General features: G+C 42.3%; 1 protein-coding gene across 1 annotated transcript in view; it reads right to left on the bottom strand.

The window, feature by feature from the left end:
* The window catches only part of LOC124805550, a 150,530-nt gene that overhangs the window by 48,134 nt on the left and 86,773 nt on the right, over positions 1 to 15,623 (bottom strand). The gene's annotated exons all lie outside the window — the stretch shown is intronic.

The raw sequence follows: 15,623 nt of genomic DNA, 5'->3' as shown, positions 1-15,623 counted from the left end.
CCACATTGGTGTGCATTCTATGGTGTCCGGATACTTTTCATCGGATAATGTAAGTTTCGCTGTCTTATCATTATTATTAAGCAGAACTATTGCATACAGGGTGTATTAGAAATCCACGGACAAACTTTCTGCGGTTTATAAAATTTCTTGCTCTTGGAGCCATAGCTTTATAAACACGTAACACATCTCATCTGATTGGTTGATTTCGGGGAGCGGTCCAAACAGAGAGGTCATCAGTACCATCGAATTAGGGAAGGAAGTCGACTGTGTTCTGTATTATCGCGAAATATGGGAGAGGATGTCACAGATATGATAAGCGATCTGGGATGGCAATCATTAAAACAAAGGCGTTTTTCGTTACGGTGAGATATTTTTACGAAAGTTCGATCACTAACTTTCTCCTCAGTTGCCAGCCTTCACAGGAAAATGCGATCATCATGATAAAATAAGAGAAATAACAGCTCGTACAGAAAGATGTAAGTGTTCATTTTTCTCACGCGCTGTTAGGGAGAGGAACGGTAGAGAAACAGTTGAAGGTAGTTCGAAGAACACACTGCCATGCACTTATGTATGAATTGCAGAGTAGTCATGCAGCTGTAGATGTAGATCAGTTAACTAGATCTTGTATTGTTACTCAGAACAGTTATCTCAATTCAGTGTTGAGCACTCGGTGATTTCCTATTCTACTGATGTCAGGTGAGATACTGTGAATGAAACAGTATTTTATTAATCCGGAAAAGAAATCCCATAAATGAGTCAGCCATCATTGCGGATTTCTGCGAATGAAATCGTCTCGATCGCTTATTATAATTTCATTTATTACGACGTGTCAGCTACAGCCATAATCAGATCAAAACTCGTAAAACAAAGTCCAGCGTTATTTGCAATGAAACGCATGACTAAGACGGTGCTAACGTCGTAATGAGCGACCTATATGGAGTCATTTTCAAACAAAAGTAAAACTCCTATGCTCGTTACTATTTCGCTAGTGGCCTTACATGAAAAAACTGAGTGAATACACTGAAGTGACCAAAAAATAGCCAAAACTTATTTTCATTCAGCAATCGCGAGAAAATAGCTATTTTTACCAAAATAGATGACTGATGGAATCAATCAGGAAACGAAGGTATAAATTTTAAGGTTGCCTTTACAAACCGACAACAAATCACGTTTTAAAAATTCTGCGAAGTAGACATGAAGTCATCGACTAATGATTCCGAAAGTTTAGAGAAGACTTTGGCTAGATACGATTTAAACGAGATGTCTTGTCTTATCTTAGACAGAACAGAATACCAGTACCTTATCGACAACAACTTTTCTTCTTCTCTGTACTTTTCAAAGAACAGCTGTCTGACAGAGAGAAGATGAGAAGTTGGGTAAAGAATGTTTAGAATCTGGGCAACGAAGGCGTCCAGTAATGAATAGATAATATAAAAATCGTGTTCAAGATACGCTTTGGATACGTTTATTCTAACTTCTGGATTTCAAGAACTGTGCTTAAGAGGACAGCGACATCTATAAACGTTCTTATTTCATAATTTTTTTGTAAATTTTTAAGCATCGGGTAAGAAGTAGGGTTACGTAAGGTTATATTAGATGCGATAGATAGTGCTTCCCCCGTGTTAAGATGCTTACGTCATTGTAGTTCGCTGATGTAGTTTTACATCCAGCTCCTTTCTTCTGACGTGTAGACCAGCTTGAACGTACTTCAGACACAGCTGCAAGCGGCGTCTAGTGCCCCCTAAGGACTTCTTAAAACTTTACCACAGACAGCGGCAGTTTGCTTGCGAGATTAAGGCCGCCAAGATTAAGTACACAGTCACAAAGTCTGGAGTGTATGAAACGGCGCATGGGCGCTGGTATCCATCCGTAAGAGAGATTCGCCTACGACATCAATGTTCGCTGGAGAACGCACACTTCTTGTCGTCCTTTTCGTTCCTTCTTGAGGACAGATCCAGTCTCTTCAAAGTTAGTAATCCAACATTTTATCGCGTGTTTCGACGGAACGGCATCATGACGTCCTTCAATTTGTGAGCAAGCAGCAGTGGTTGGAATGTCCAGGGAGAGTGTTCGCAGAATTCATAATCTTGATTTAAAATTTCATCCCTACAAACTACAGACTGTGCAACAATTGAAGGGCAACGATTACCTGTTACGATTAGGACTCTGTCAACAAATGACGACAAAAATAAACAATGAAGATGAATTTCTAAACACGTTGTGGATGTCAGATGAGGCACATTTTCATCTCATAGGTTATGTGAATAAACAGAACTACCGTTACTGGGCAAACACAAATCCTAATGACGTTCATGGGCGCCCTCTACACGCTAGTAAAGTTACAGTACGGTGTGGTGTTTCATCACATTGGATTATCGGACCACATTTTTTCGCAAATGAACAGGAAAACACAATAACTGTAATGCCGATCGTTATGTGGAGATGTTTCATTACACCTGCATCGAAGAACTTAACGAACGTTCAAGCAGCCTGGTTTCAACAGAACGGAGCGACACCACTCACCGCACAGCGCGAGAATTGTTTGGTAAACGTGTGACCTCACGATTCGATAACATTCCCTGGCCCCCTACATCGCCAGACTTATCCGTTTGTGATTTTCTTCTTGTGGGGCTCCCTCAAGAGCAAAGACTACACGACTCGACCAAAAACCCTGGGGTTAAGTTAAAACAGAGAATTCGGGCTGCAATTCATAGTACCCCTACTGAGATGTTGCAGCCGTCGATGAATCTCAACAGCAGATTTCACGAATGTATTCGTACAGGAGGACGCCATCTAAAGGACGTATTTTTTTAAAAAAAATGTGATAAATGCCATCAATGTTTCGTAAATGGCAAAGTTGTAAGGTTTCAATTACTATGAATGCAATTTCTTTCCTTCATCACTTGTAGTTTTATTGGAGTGTGGAAACGTTCCCGTTTTTCTGTGGCACCCGGTAGAGGTTGTCTCTCGGAAGAAATTGAGGACAGAAACTAACACCCCGAAACGTCATCCAACGACGCTACAGAGCGCACAAGTTGTAGACGCCGGTACTGCCGATAGGCCACCCATTTGACAGCAAATGTGACTTTGTATGCTGATAAGCCGTAGGCGGAACGAATCGCAATGTCGTTTGTTCCTTAGTGATCCCAGCTAGTGGACAAGATGGAGCTTGTCTTCTATGAATGTGATTATCTGTTTTCAAGGTGGATGACTGTTTCGGGTGATTTCCCTAAATCACTCCAGGCAAATGCCGGGATGGTTCCTCTGAAAGGGCACGGCCGCCTTCCTTCCACATCCTTCCCTAAATCGATGAGACCGATGACCACGCTGTCTGGTCTCCTTCCCCAACCAACCAACCAACTGTTTCGGACATGGGTGTCCGGCCGACGTTTATTTATCACCTGGAACCCTCTAAGAAATAACCTGCAGGAGAAAAATAAACTGCGGATGGAAACCCGTGTCCGAAACACTCATCCAGCGATGCAATTGACACCCAAGCCCTCCAGATGTCAGACACTCAGATCGGTATCAAACGTTGTATGTCGACAGAGTATCAACGAAAACATGGATATAATTCATGCTATGTGCTGTCGTCCAGTAGAACATGCGTAAACGGTAACTGGAAGTGACACCAGAACCAAGGAGCACAGGGAAGGAGCATGTGTGAGCGTTCGCTTTGAAGATCTCGCGTGGGTGAGTTGTTACAGCGTGAGGTCGTCCTACCAAATGTCACGGGTTGAAACCCTACTGAAGGCAATTTTTTTTGAAACTGTAGGCATGAAACTGTTATATGGGAAAACATTTTCCTGCCGTGTAAAAGGAGTTTTCGGACTTCGTAGCAACGTTCTCTGGCCAGTCTGCTTTCGCTTCGCTAGCTGAAAGTAGCAAACCTAGAGTGTACATCTGTGTAGGGAGGTCTGGTACTCTGTCCGACAATGTGCGACACAACACCACTCGTGATGAAACAGCTAGTGCATCTGTAGATTCACAGAATAAACATAAACAATCGGAACAGTAGAATAAAGAAACAATTGCATCACGCGTGCAGGAGTATTATCAGTCCCATATGAGACTTTCAGGCACAGTAACGTAAAAACAGTTTTCACTGGAGTAAGAAACCAGGACCCTTGATGCAGTTCTCAAAACTTCCCCACGGAAGCTATAGATACTAGTCAGTGTCACATCTGCAGGTTTCGGTGTGAGCATCGCTTTCATAGGAGACAAGGCCTGTTTATGCAGCAGCTAGCTGCATCTTCCTCACTAGCGATTGCCTCATTCAGTCGTGATCACTGAATAACAAATAACGTTGGCAGAGGTTCCGTCAAAGGTCCATCAGAGTAAAAAGTCACATTTTCTGGCGAACGGGTGGCCTAGCAGCAGGCGCCGGCGCCTGTAACTCCCGCGTTCTGTAGGGTCGTTGGATGATGTTTCCAGACACTGGTTCCTATCCTCAGTTTGTTCCTCAAGACACCCTCTACAATCCCTTGAAATATGTCGGTATCATTTTGTAACACCCTGTATATTGTAAACACTATCGGCGCTACTATACAGAATGTTTCACAATTCCTGTTACAGGCGTCTAGGGTTTGGTAAGTAAACTCGTGGTAAGAAACGCACGTCCGAAAATGTATCGTTTGGATGTAAAATAAGTTTGAAGGTCAGGTCTCTTCCGATCTCCAACTTCATGGAAGGCACACGGTGGAGACAATGAGCGCTCACCTGCTTTTTCGGCAGGAACTGTTTCAAGTGGCAATCCTGTTGTTCGTTGGGGCGTGGTGTATCTGTCAGGTATCCTTTTCTACATAGTGTTCACAAACCCAAGGGCGCGTCCATAGACTTGCACACGTACCAGTTCCTCACAGCCGTTGTCATTGCGGACGAAAATAGTACGCGATCGCCTTAGACCCGGAAACACGCGGCTGCTACGGTCGCAGGTTCGAATCTTGTCTCGGACATGTATGTGTGTGATGTTCTTAGGTTACTTAGGTTTAATATTTTCAATATTTCGCGACCCTGTCAGCAACTGTATAAATATTAATTTTAAATTCACAACAGCCTCAGTTGCAATGTTTACCTAGATTTACCTAGATGTCAGTAGGAATAACCCAACCTTCTTCAGAATAAAACGAACTACTATTTGTCCATAATCGACAACGTCAAAAACTATAATATAGTAATACATTGTCATGTAGCAATAACTTATCTCGGAAACAGCCTCGGCCCCAGATAAGTTATTCCAATGTGACGATGTATTACTATATTATAGTAGGCGCTTCAGTCCGGAACCGAGCTGCTGCTGCTGCTGCTACGGTCGCAGGTTTGAACCCTGCCTCGAGCATGGATGTGTGTGATGTCCTTAGGTTAGTTAGGTTTAAGTAGTTCTAAGTATAAAAGACTGATGACCTCAGATGTTAAGTCGCATAGTGCTTAGAGCCATTTGTACATGTTCGCCGGCCGGAGTGGCCGAGCGGTTCTAGGCGCTACAGTCTGGAACCGCGCAACCGCTACGGTCGCAGGTTCGAATCCTGCCTCGGGTATGGGTGTGTGTGATGTCCTTAGGTTAGTTAGGTTCAAGTAGTTCTAAGTTATAGGGGACTGGTGACCTCAGATGTTAAGTCCAATAGTGCTTAGAGCTATTTGAACCATTTATTTTGAACCTAAAATTCTCCCAATAAACCTAAGTCCCATAGTGCTCAGGGCCATTTGAAAATGTTCCATGAGTACGAACGTCCTATTTCTAGTAGTTCTTATGTGTTCTGTTTTCCTTTTGAACGTGGATGTAGTTCTCCATTCGTTTGGAATTTTGTTACGGAATTTATTTACATTCAAAGTCAACTTCCAATCCTCGGACCAATCATAGATCCTCTACAGGTGTCGCATCCGTTGTTTCGAATGAAGGACCAGATAACTCTAACGAGAATCTTCGAACAGTTGGAGTAGCATAATGAATTTTTGGCGCAGACGGGAGAACTAGAAGGCGGAAGCAGCGCAGGCCTCTTCAGATACTCTGGAGGCGGCGCGCGTTCCATCTGCGTGGGCGGCTGCGGAGGATCTGCGGGGGCGGCGAGGCCGTTAGGCGTCGCTCCTTGAGCCAGCCGGCCACCAAACTAGATTATTCACAATAAAGTTCGGCGGGGGCGGAGGAGGCGGCAGTGGCGGCGGCGGCGGCGTTCTCCGCGCCTCTCCCTGCCCCTCTGTGTCTCTCTCTCTCTCCGCTCTCCGTATTAAATTATTTAATTTGGCCGGGCGGGCGAGCGGGCGCGAGGCGCGCAAGGTGGTAACCTTGTTAGCCTCTCCGGAGCGACTGAGTTATGGTGTTATAGCGGCGGAAAGAAGAGGCCGGCGTCGGCGGCTCTGGAGGCGGCGCTCAGTCTGCTTGGGCCGTCCGGAGGCCGCGGGTGGCCCGCTACTCCGAGGGGGGCCGTCCTACCTGCTGCTACCCGATACACTGCAGCAGGGGTCGTCCGTGACACTCCAGCGCACCGCAACTTCCTTCTTCTGCGCGCGCGTCTCAAATCCGACCTCCGAGAAAGCCGGCACCGACAACGGTGTGTAACGAGCTCACAACGGACTGTGTCAGTTTGTGTTGGTGTGTTCCCACATTGAGACCGCCAGCGTCAAGGCAAGACCAGGACTGTGCGTTTTTCAAGACGGCTATCATATCATGAAGTCACGACTGTGAAGACTACAGCAGATGTTCCGTGTATCTACCTGAAGGCCATCATGATTATCCACAACACCTACTCACTTGGAGCTGCAATAGCGAGACACCTGAACCTTCACCTTCCACTATGTCTATCCACGGTGCATCTGTGTCTCGGCTCAACACAGCGTGTTTCAGCAAGATTATCGTCGTGTCCAACCTGTGAAGTGTCTACTAACAAATACAAATACGTATATAACTGGTACATTTTTCAAGGTATAAAAGTAGTTCGAGTGCATTCTTTTGCCACGACATCACACTAGTAACGAAGCAGTAGTGTTCCATCTACGTACTCATCACTTCCGACAGCAGTGGTACAAAACCTTCAGCTAGTCATAGTGAAACGTCCCCTTTGGAAAACTATAAATTATTGTGCTGATAAACCTCACAGTCAGTGATATTCATACAGAGCACTACGTGGCGTTACCAACATAAAAACCTAAACAGCCTACTTACGAAAGTGTGAAGTGTTTCATGCAGTATGAAATTTCGCGAGGTGTTCTGTTAAAGACGCAAGTGGGACCTCGCCATTCAGGCTGCAGCTTGATGATGCTCTTCCTATACGTTTTCAGTGCCATCGCGGTGCTTGGACTCTGCAGTTGCATGTGGAAGAACAATGACTGCTGGCGAAGACAAGTTTCGCTGGCATCCGGATTACTTTTGTTATCAGTTTTTAAAGAGCTAGCAATAGAGGCATTAGTGAAGTTGTCATTACACACTATCTTACGTCACAGCGTTTCTCACGTTTTCGTTGCGATCTTGGCGGCAAATCTGGCAGTTTACGTTAGGGAAAAAGGTACTCCCTAAATAGAAGACATCTTAAACCAGATTTCGCAAGATGTTAACTGCTGGGGGATTGGTTAATGTCCGTCCGGTGATATATGTTAGTACCGAGTCGCTCCCGTCAAAAAGATGTTTTTGTATCATCTACAATATTAGGAAAACGATAGATTGCTACTCAAAGTAAAGATGGCCCGTTGAGTTGCAGACAAGCACAACCATAAGATTGTTACACGTTACAGCTTTCGGCCAAAGCCGGTCGGAGCTGTCGGTGGTAGCGGTCATGTGTGCATGAGGCGTACTTGCTTGTGTGAATGTGTGGGCGTGTGTCTACTGTGCTGAAGAAGGCTTTGTCCGAAAGCTATAATGTGTAACAGTCTTTTCGATGTGCCTGTCTGCAGCTCAGTGGATTCTATTTACTATGAGTAGCAATCTATCCTTTTCCAAATATTGTTGATATTCCAACCTGGAGTTTCCGTTGATGGTTTCATCTATTTGCTCTAGTAGAACGTTCATCGTAGCTACTGTCGTGTCCCAGAATGAATAACTACATTTTAAATTTTACATCTCTAATTATTTCCGCGGAAATAATAACTGTGTCAGTCGCGGAACCTCACACGGCAAACTACTCGTGAGTTTTCTTCAACAGCGACTTCCAGCGCGTGTAGAAGAATACAATGTGCTGCGTGATGTGAAAATGAAACACAAAATTACTTCTCTGGGAGCTATTTCCGAGCTGAACTCCGTGTGAATAAAATGGCACTTCATATCCCAAATCGATTTCTTGCCAGTGACCTTATTCTTCTCACAAGGGAAGTGCGTGCATATCCGCGTGTCTTATCGCGAAAGACATTTGAATAACGTGCCATTCTAAGTCTAAGAGAGGAGCGTTGGTAAAGCGAACAAACAAAAAATTGACATAATAGAACTAAAAACACACATATTTCAATGTCTTAACTTATTCCTATGTTTCCCTCTGATTAAAATATTTACACCATATGAACAACAAACTTTTTCTACTGATTCAATAGTGTTGCACAGCTATTCACTCTTCAAACTGCAGATGTGGGATTTCAACGAAACGGTCAAAGCGAAGTGGAACAGAACATGTACTCCTGACTAAAGCCACTTTTTTCACATTCAACGTCACTTCAGCATCCAAGCAGTCCAATATCAAATGTTACACAAATTACATTTTCAGACTATGATATTGGTATGTTGAGGTCATGACCTGCCATTTGCTAAGCATATTAATACTGGCTTGTACTTCGGTGCAGAATGTTGACCGTATAGCAAAACGTGAAGTCTAATGATGAAGTTATGGTCGTGTAATTTCAACTGTAGTTTTCCAAGTTGGAGTCCTACAAAATCAGCGATCCTTCACTTGTAGAGCTTATATTACTCGAAGAAGTATACACATTGCAAGTAACGACATTGAAATAAGAGTGATCTTGGTCCTATTACAGCAATACATTTTGTTTCTTCGCCCTACCAAAGTTTCTATCTTAGACGCTGAATGAGTTATCACTGATTATTCAAATAGCGCTCATGGTAAGAAGGGCAGTTTTATATACGAATGGCGCACACAATTGTTTTTGGGAAGAGCGATTTATATTCTAAGCACATTTTACTAGTGCGGTTCTAAGCATTCAGGGTCATATACTTCCGATGTTAGAAACGGAGCACCATCTCATTTGGGAAAGGACGAGGTAGCAACACATTATAGCTTTCGTGTAGAAAGAACACTTGCATCCGCAATTACTCTTATCCGTTACGGATGCTATTCACCGTCTTGAGCGAATATTATAAGATTTATACCTACAGATATCTGCGACCGGTCGCTAATGCAATATTTTAGTTTATCACCTAGCTTTCGAGCCATTTCATAATCATCTTCACTGAAACGTGCTAAAAACAACAATTCTCAGAGCATAATGTTGGGCACTGGAGATTGCTTCGCGTGGCAATATGGACGGTACTGGTAGAATCCCAGTGACAAATTCGATTACCAATGCCTCGAATACCAGAGTAAATCACAATGCACTGTATCTGAACACTGGCTTATTTTATTTTGAAAGACATTGTGTATCAGAAACTGGCTACCATGCGTCAAGCGCTGTACGGAACATTCACTAACAGTAAGATTCAGTTGTGGTGCGTAGTGAACTGCAGTGAGTAATGTAACACTAGTACCGTACAAACTACCACATCAAGAATCTCCAGTAAGCATCATCATACTCCATGTGTTATTATACAAACTTCTTACGCTGTACCTGAAAATGAGTCTGGAATGGCTCGAAAACTAGTTAATGAAAATAACGTAACATTTCATAAGTGACTGCAGTTACATATCATATGGTATATGAAAATCTGAGTAAAATGTGAAGACTGTGTATCGAGACAAAAACTGAGTGGGCTTGGCCAATGAGTCTAAATTACCCGCATATTTCCCGAAATCCTAGTGATAAGGAGAGCTGAATACAGCCCAGTCTTAGGAAAACAACACAGCCAGAACTCGTGCCAAATAATGTGACGTTAGGCACCGTTTGAAGCTACGGAGCAAGATCTGGGGATTTCTTACAGTCCGCCAACAGCATTCAACTCACGTTCGCCAAATGTATTGGGAAGGGGGATTCAGTGACAATGCAAGCGTTCACGTACTTCAGTACTATAACGGCGTCACTGATAGTCGTAAAATGTAGTACCCTCACCTCTGTTTAACTACGAGGGTAATCCCAAAAGTAAGGTCTCCTATTTTTTTTTTCAAACGAAGACGTGTCAAAGGAAAAACAGTAAGTAAACTGCTTATTATTTCAAAAGTAATCGCCACAACTGTTATTATTACGAGGGTAATCCCAAAAGTAAGGTCTCCTATTTTTTTTTATAAGTACATAGACCAGTTTATTTTTACGATGGTTTATATCAGTTTACAGCTTGAACATTAGCTATTTTTCGACATAATCACCATTTTTGTCGATGCATATTCGTAGACGCTGTGGCAGTTTTTGTATGCCCATGTCATACGAGCTCGCTACCATGCTGTTTTAGAAGTTATGAACCTATTCTTTCACCTCGTCGTCGGAGCTGAATCGCTGGGATCACAATTAACGCTGACAGGTACTGTGACACTCTGAAAAACCCCAAATGGGCAATTCAGAACCGGAGAAGAGGAATGTCGAGCAAGGGCGTACACATTCTCTATGACAACGCTCACCCACACATCGCTCGGCAAACCGTTGCACTTCTGCAACAGTTTCAGTGGAACATAATCACCCACCCTATAGTCTTGACTTGGCACCCAGTGACCTAGGTTAACAGAACATTTGGCCGGAAAGCGATTCAGCTCCGACGACGAGGTGAAAGAAGAGGTTCATAACTTTCTCAACAGCGTGGCGGCGAGCTGATATGACATGGGCATACAGAAACTGCCACAGCGTCTACAAACATGCATCGACAGAAATGGTAATTAAGTCGAAAAATAGCTAATTGTTCAAGCTGTAAACTGATATAAACCATCGTACAAATAAACTGGTCTATGTACTTATAAAAAAATGAGACCTTACTTTTGGGATTGCCCTCATATATTATGTATCTTTTGGCCCTGTAACGTTTTACACCGTCTCACCACTCGTACATATGCCGGGTGTCCCAAGAGGAATGTTCAGTATTCAGGGATATCACAGCAACGATGATCCGAAGCAGAAATAGTCAACTGAACATTGGCTCTAAAATGCGTACCTTAAGAGCTACGAACACTTCATCATCTTCGATACTGTGAAACAAATATGTTCATGTGCAAGCTCTTTGATTTCTACGTTTTGAAAGACAGTAGTACGGCCCAAAAAAAGTGCTGTATGCGTGAGCTCTAAGATGCATACCGTAAGAGCTATGAGCACTTGTTCATCTCCGCTACAATGAAACACTTCTCTTCTACTGAAGACGGGCTTATAGCTCATAAGGTATGCATTTCAGAGCCCATGTTTACCACACTTTTTTTACCTCGTATCATCGTTCCTGGCATCCTTCAATATACAGACCACCAGGAAGTAAATCGTTGTGGGTACTTACAAGTATAATACGAAAAACACGTGACGTACCATAAAACTGTGTGTATAAGAAACTGTTTTCCCGTTCTAAACGTTTCATTTTTTCTGGTTTTGAACTACAAAGCACAATCATGATACTAGTAATTTCCCTTTCACAAAAGTGTACTTCGAGTTACTGAACCTGCTCGCTCTAATAATAATTTATTATGTCAAGATCGCCCAATTACTGCAAACAGTCACATTTCTAGCTTCAGCCATCTTCGGAAGTGATAATTAATCCACAAACACTTTCGTTATGATATGCAAACTTTAGTTATATGCACACAGAACATCTTGAAAATGGTATAAAAATATGTTAATAAAATTTTATTGACATTTTTTCTACCGTTTTCAAAATGATCTGTACACATATTTTATAGCATTTGCAGGATGTTCTGTATGCAAAACTGAGGTTATTTCGTGATGGAACTGTTTATGGATTAATTATCACGTCTGATGATGGCAATGACATGCTAAAACTGGTAATGTAAATGTTTATGGAAATTAGGAGATCTTGACATAATTGATTACTATATGAACATTTATAAGGTTACACGCTTCCCTTTGACAATATGTTAATTCAACTTCTCGTTCCAGTTTTTGCGTGCTTAGAACTTGCAATATAAAGTCATCGCTGAATGGAACATTGAACACAATAGCCTTCTGCATAAAGTCGGTATGTTTATGTAGAATTTGTTGTCCAGGTTTAGCTGGATGACTGGGCGATCATCTCGGCAGTGTATTTCCCAGATATTTTTCTGTATCTTTAACATTTTTATATTTCCTTCTTGAATGCTCTCCATACGAATAGAGCCGAACTTTTAAAGCGAACTGGTTCGATAGTAAGAAACCCATCGCAAGATTTCAACAACACGAGACCCAACAGTGTTTTTTTCCTTTATTCAAACACATTTACAAACAACTGAGAATTCCAGAGGGCATAGTTCCAACATTTTCGTACGTTACTGACCAAAAATATAAGTTTTGGCAACTGCATAGCATCTCATTTAGTCTATTGTGTTGTAATCCGCTAGTTTTTTTTAACCTGCAGAAGCTAATCATTAGACGGCTTGGGTCGGTGAAGTGATAGTACTGACCCTTATCTAAAACCAGTATCGCTCTCACTAAAGCTTTCCACGAGTTTGTTTCTTTTCCAATGAGGTCCTAATATGCTGCAGTTTTCGGAAACACAAGACAACTACGTCAACGTTGTGAAACATATTACTTTTCACCAAGTAAAAAAAATTATAATTTTGAGCAGAAAAAATGACAACCATAACTTTATCGTAAGCAGCATCGCTGGTTAGACAGATGCAGAAAATTGCTGTGCACGCACAGGGGGGACAGAAAACATGTTGAGGTGAGAACAAGGTAGTGGACGCCGAAACGAGACAAATTTTGACAACCAATCAGCAACGAGCCGTGCTCTGGGCTTATCATCAGGTTTATTATTATTACGTCATTATTATTAACGATATTGCATATTTCGTTACAGATGTAATTAAGAGCCATTAAGTTAGACTGTACAAATTATGTAAATAGACTGTAGAAGACTGTCATAGCAGCAACTGCACTTCTATAAACATATCAAAATACGAGGGCTATTCGGAAGGTAAGGAACGATAGGTCGCGAAATGGAAACCACAGTGAAAATCAAAACTGTTTTATTTGCAACAGTTAGCTACAACTTCCAGCTACTTATCTCCATAGTTGCCGATCCGACCTAGACGTTTGTTGTAGCGTTGTACCAACTATCTAATACCCTCGTTATAGAAGGCAGCCGCCAGTGCTTTTCCGCCAACTCTCTACGCTGGCCTACAGTTCGTTGTCTGTGCCAAAATGTTGTCTTCATGGCCAACGGTTCATGTGAGCAGAGATGAAACTCAGAGCGAGACAATTACGGGCTGTATTGTGGGTAATCAAACATTTCCAATTGAAAACGATGCAGGAGCATCTTCATTGCCCCTGCAGAAAGCGACTGAGAGTTGCCTTGAAGACGAAACCGCACGACATTTATGCAATGTTAGCTGCATAGCTTCAGGCGAAATTTGTCACCAGGCCCTCGTACTTGGCGGGAGACACTATTGTTTTAGGTATCTTTACGTGCGCCCTGTGTGCTCAGAACTAAACAGAACGACGTAACACGATCGACGGGCATACTAGAGACACTGCCCAACACACCTGTGCAAAACTTCATCGGATTTTCGCGACCGATCGTTCCTTACTTTCCGAATAACCCTCGTACAAGGAACACGACCACTCACTTTTACCGACCAGTTATTTCCTCATCAGTATGTGTAGGATTTAACAATAACACAACCATTCATCTAGGTAGATGAGAATATTTGCTCAAGACCGATACGCTCCACTTCAGATCAAAGTCACTTATTCAACAGACTCTATACTTAAAGCAGTCATGCAAAAAACTATAGAGAAGATAGCGAGTAAACAATCTCATCTACGCAAAGCTGCAACTGCCACGTGCAATCTGGGATTCTTTTGTTGTTTGGAAGCGGAACGTATAGAGTTATTAGCGTCCAGTCTTCCTATTGCCGTTGTTGGTAGTACGAGACTACAAGTTCTGTTACGTTTTTTGTCTGCCTGACAACATTCTGGCAGCTCGCCACGTTTCAGTCAAGTTAGATCAGCGCTAAAACCAACATATTACGGATAATATGACTGCACTTCACAAGACGATTCTTTTATTTAGTAACTGATTTCATCCACAAACAAGCAGTATTGAATTTGCTAATTCCATTTAGTGGTTGAAAATAATGTTAGCACCTATTAAGAAACCATAATGGTTCCACTGAAATATAATTTGCAATTTTAATCTCGCTGGAAACAAGACATTAACCTAACAAAACCACGTAGAGATTTGTAGAAGACGCACAGAACAGTTAATCTTCCGTACGGTTTGCAGTCAGTCATTCGAAGAAGCGTAGTTCGTGGTAAGGGAACACCTAAAGAAGCACTATTTCATATGCACGTGCAGAAAGCGAATTACCTGGTTTTATTATTATGTCTGCACAATTGAGCGATTTTTCAAAAAATTAAAAGTCGAATCCTGTAGCAGACTGCTATAAACAGTACAAAGATTACTGCAGCGGGGAATATGATACTCCTGCTTGTCTGACCGATATGGATACAGTAAACAAACTGTGCTCGGTAGAGGAAGCCATCGAAGACGAAGCTATCGAGGATCTCATTGTCCCATACTCCGAGGCAGTGAAAATGTGTCCATCTGTGACCATAGCATTCACTCAGGACAAAATTTGTTTCACAATATCCACCTATCGAATTTCCATGAGAAAAGCAAATGATGAAACAGAAGTGGAAAACAAGTGGACGACGGTTTATAGGAAATGAACTGAAGGCAAGTGATCCTAAATACATGTTTTAAGTGTAATTTTGTAAATACATTGCCAAGTTTGCTACGAATAACAGTTAAGTGATGCAGTGAGCTTTCATGTGTGATATGTAGGTAGCATGGTTTGTAAATACAGTAACTAGTAGTTTCCGGCAAAAACATGCCTATTTTGGATTATCCGTATTTCTCAGTTACTGAGTTATCCGTGGTGTCTGGATTATCTGTATTTCTCAGTTACTGAGTTATCCGTGGTGTCTCAGGTCCCCATTTACCGGATAATCGGGTATGTGCTTATTAACAGTTTACGTTTTCTGAACGAACCCGTATCTTATTCCGAAAGCGTAAAAAAACGTTATTACAGAGCATCCCCCTCTCACTGCTGACGTACGTATGTGTCTAATTTCTAACGACTAGTGATGCAGCAATTCGCAAGGTGCCAAACTCAGAATTTCGGAAAGCACGAACGGATCATCGAGGGAAACGTGACAAATGTAATAAATTTAGGTAGAGGAGTGACCGTCAGCTGATGACTGGAAGCGTCCGATGAAGCAAGTGAAGTGACTTGCAGAACAACGTGAAAACCAGGTCAACAGGGTGACCTACCGCTGTTACGATGTCAGACAAACTACGGTGATGTGGTTGCAACGAATAAAAAATAACTGAGATACGTGTAATGCACATGTAT

This window comes from Schistocerca piceifrons, chromosome 7, assembly GCF_021461385.2.
Source record: "Schistocerca piceifrons isolate TAMUIC-IGC-003096 chromosome 7, iqSchPice1.1, whole genome shotgun sequence".
Lineage (NCBI taxonomy): Eukaryota > Metazoa > Arthropoda > Insecta > Orthoptera > Acrididae > Schistocerca > Schistocerca piceifrons.
Note: the sequence above shows the minus strand (reverse complement) of the source record. Positions and strands in the feature narration are given on the sequence as shown.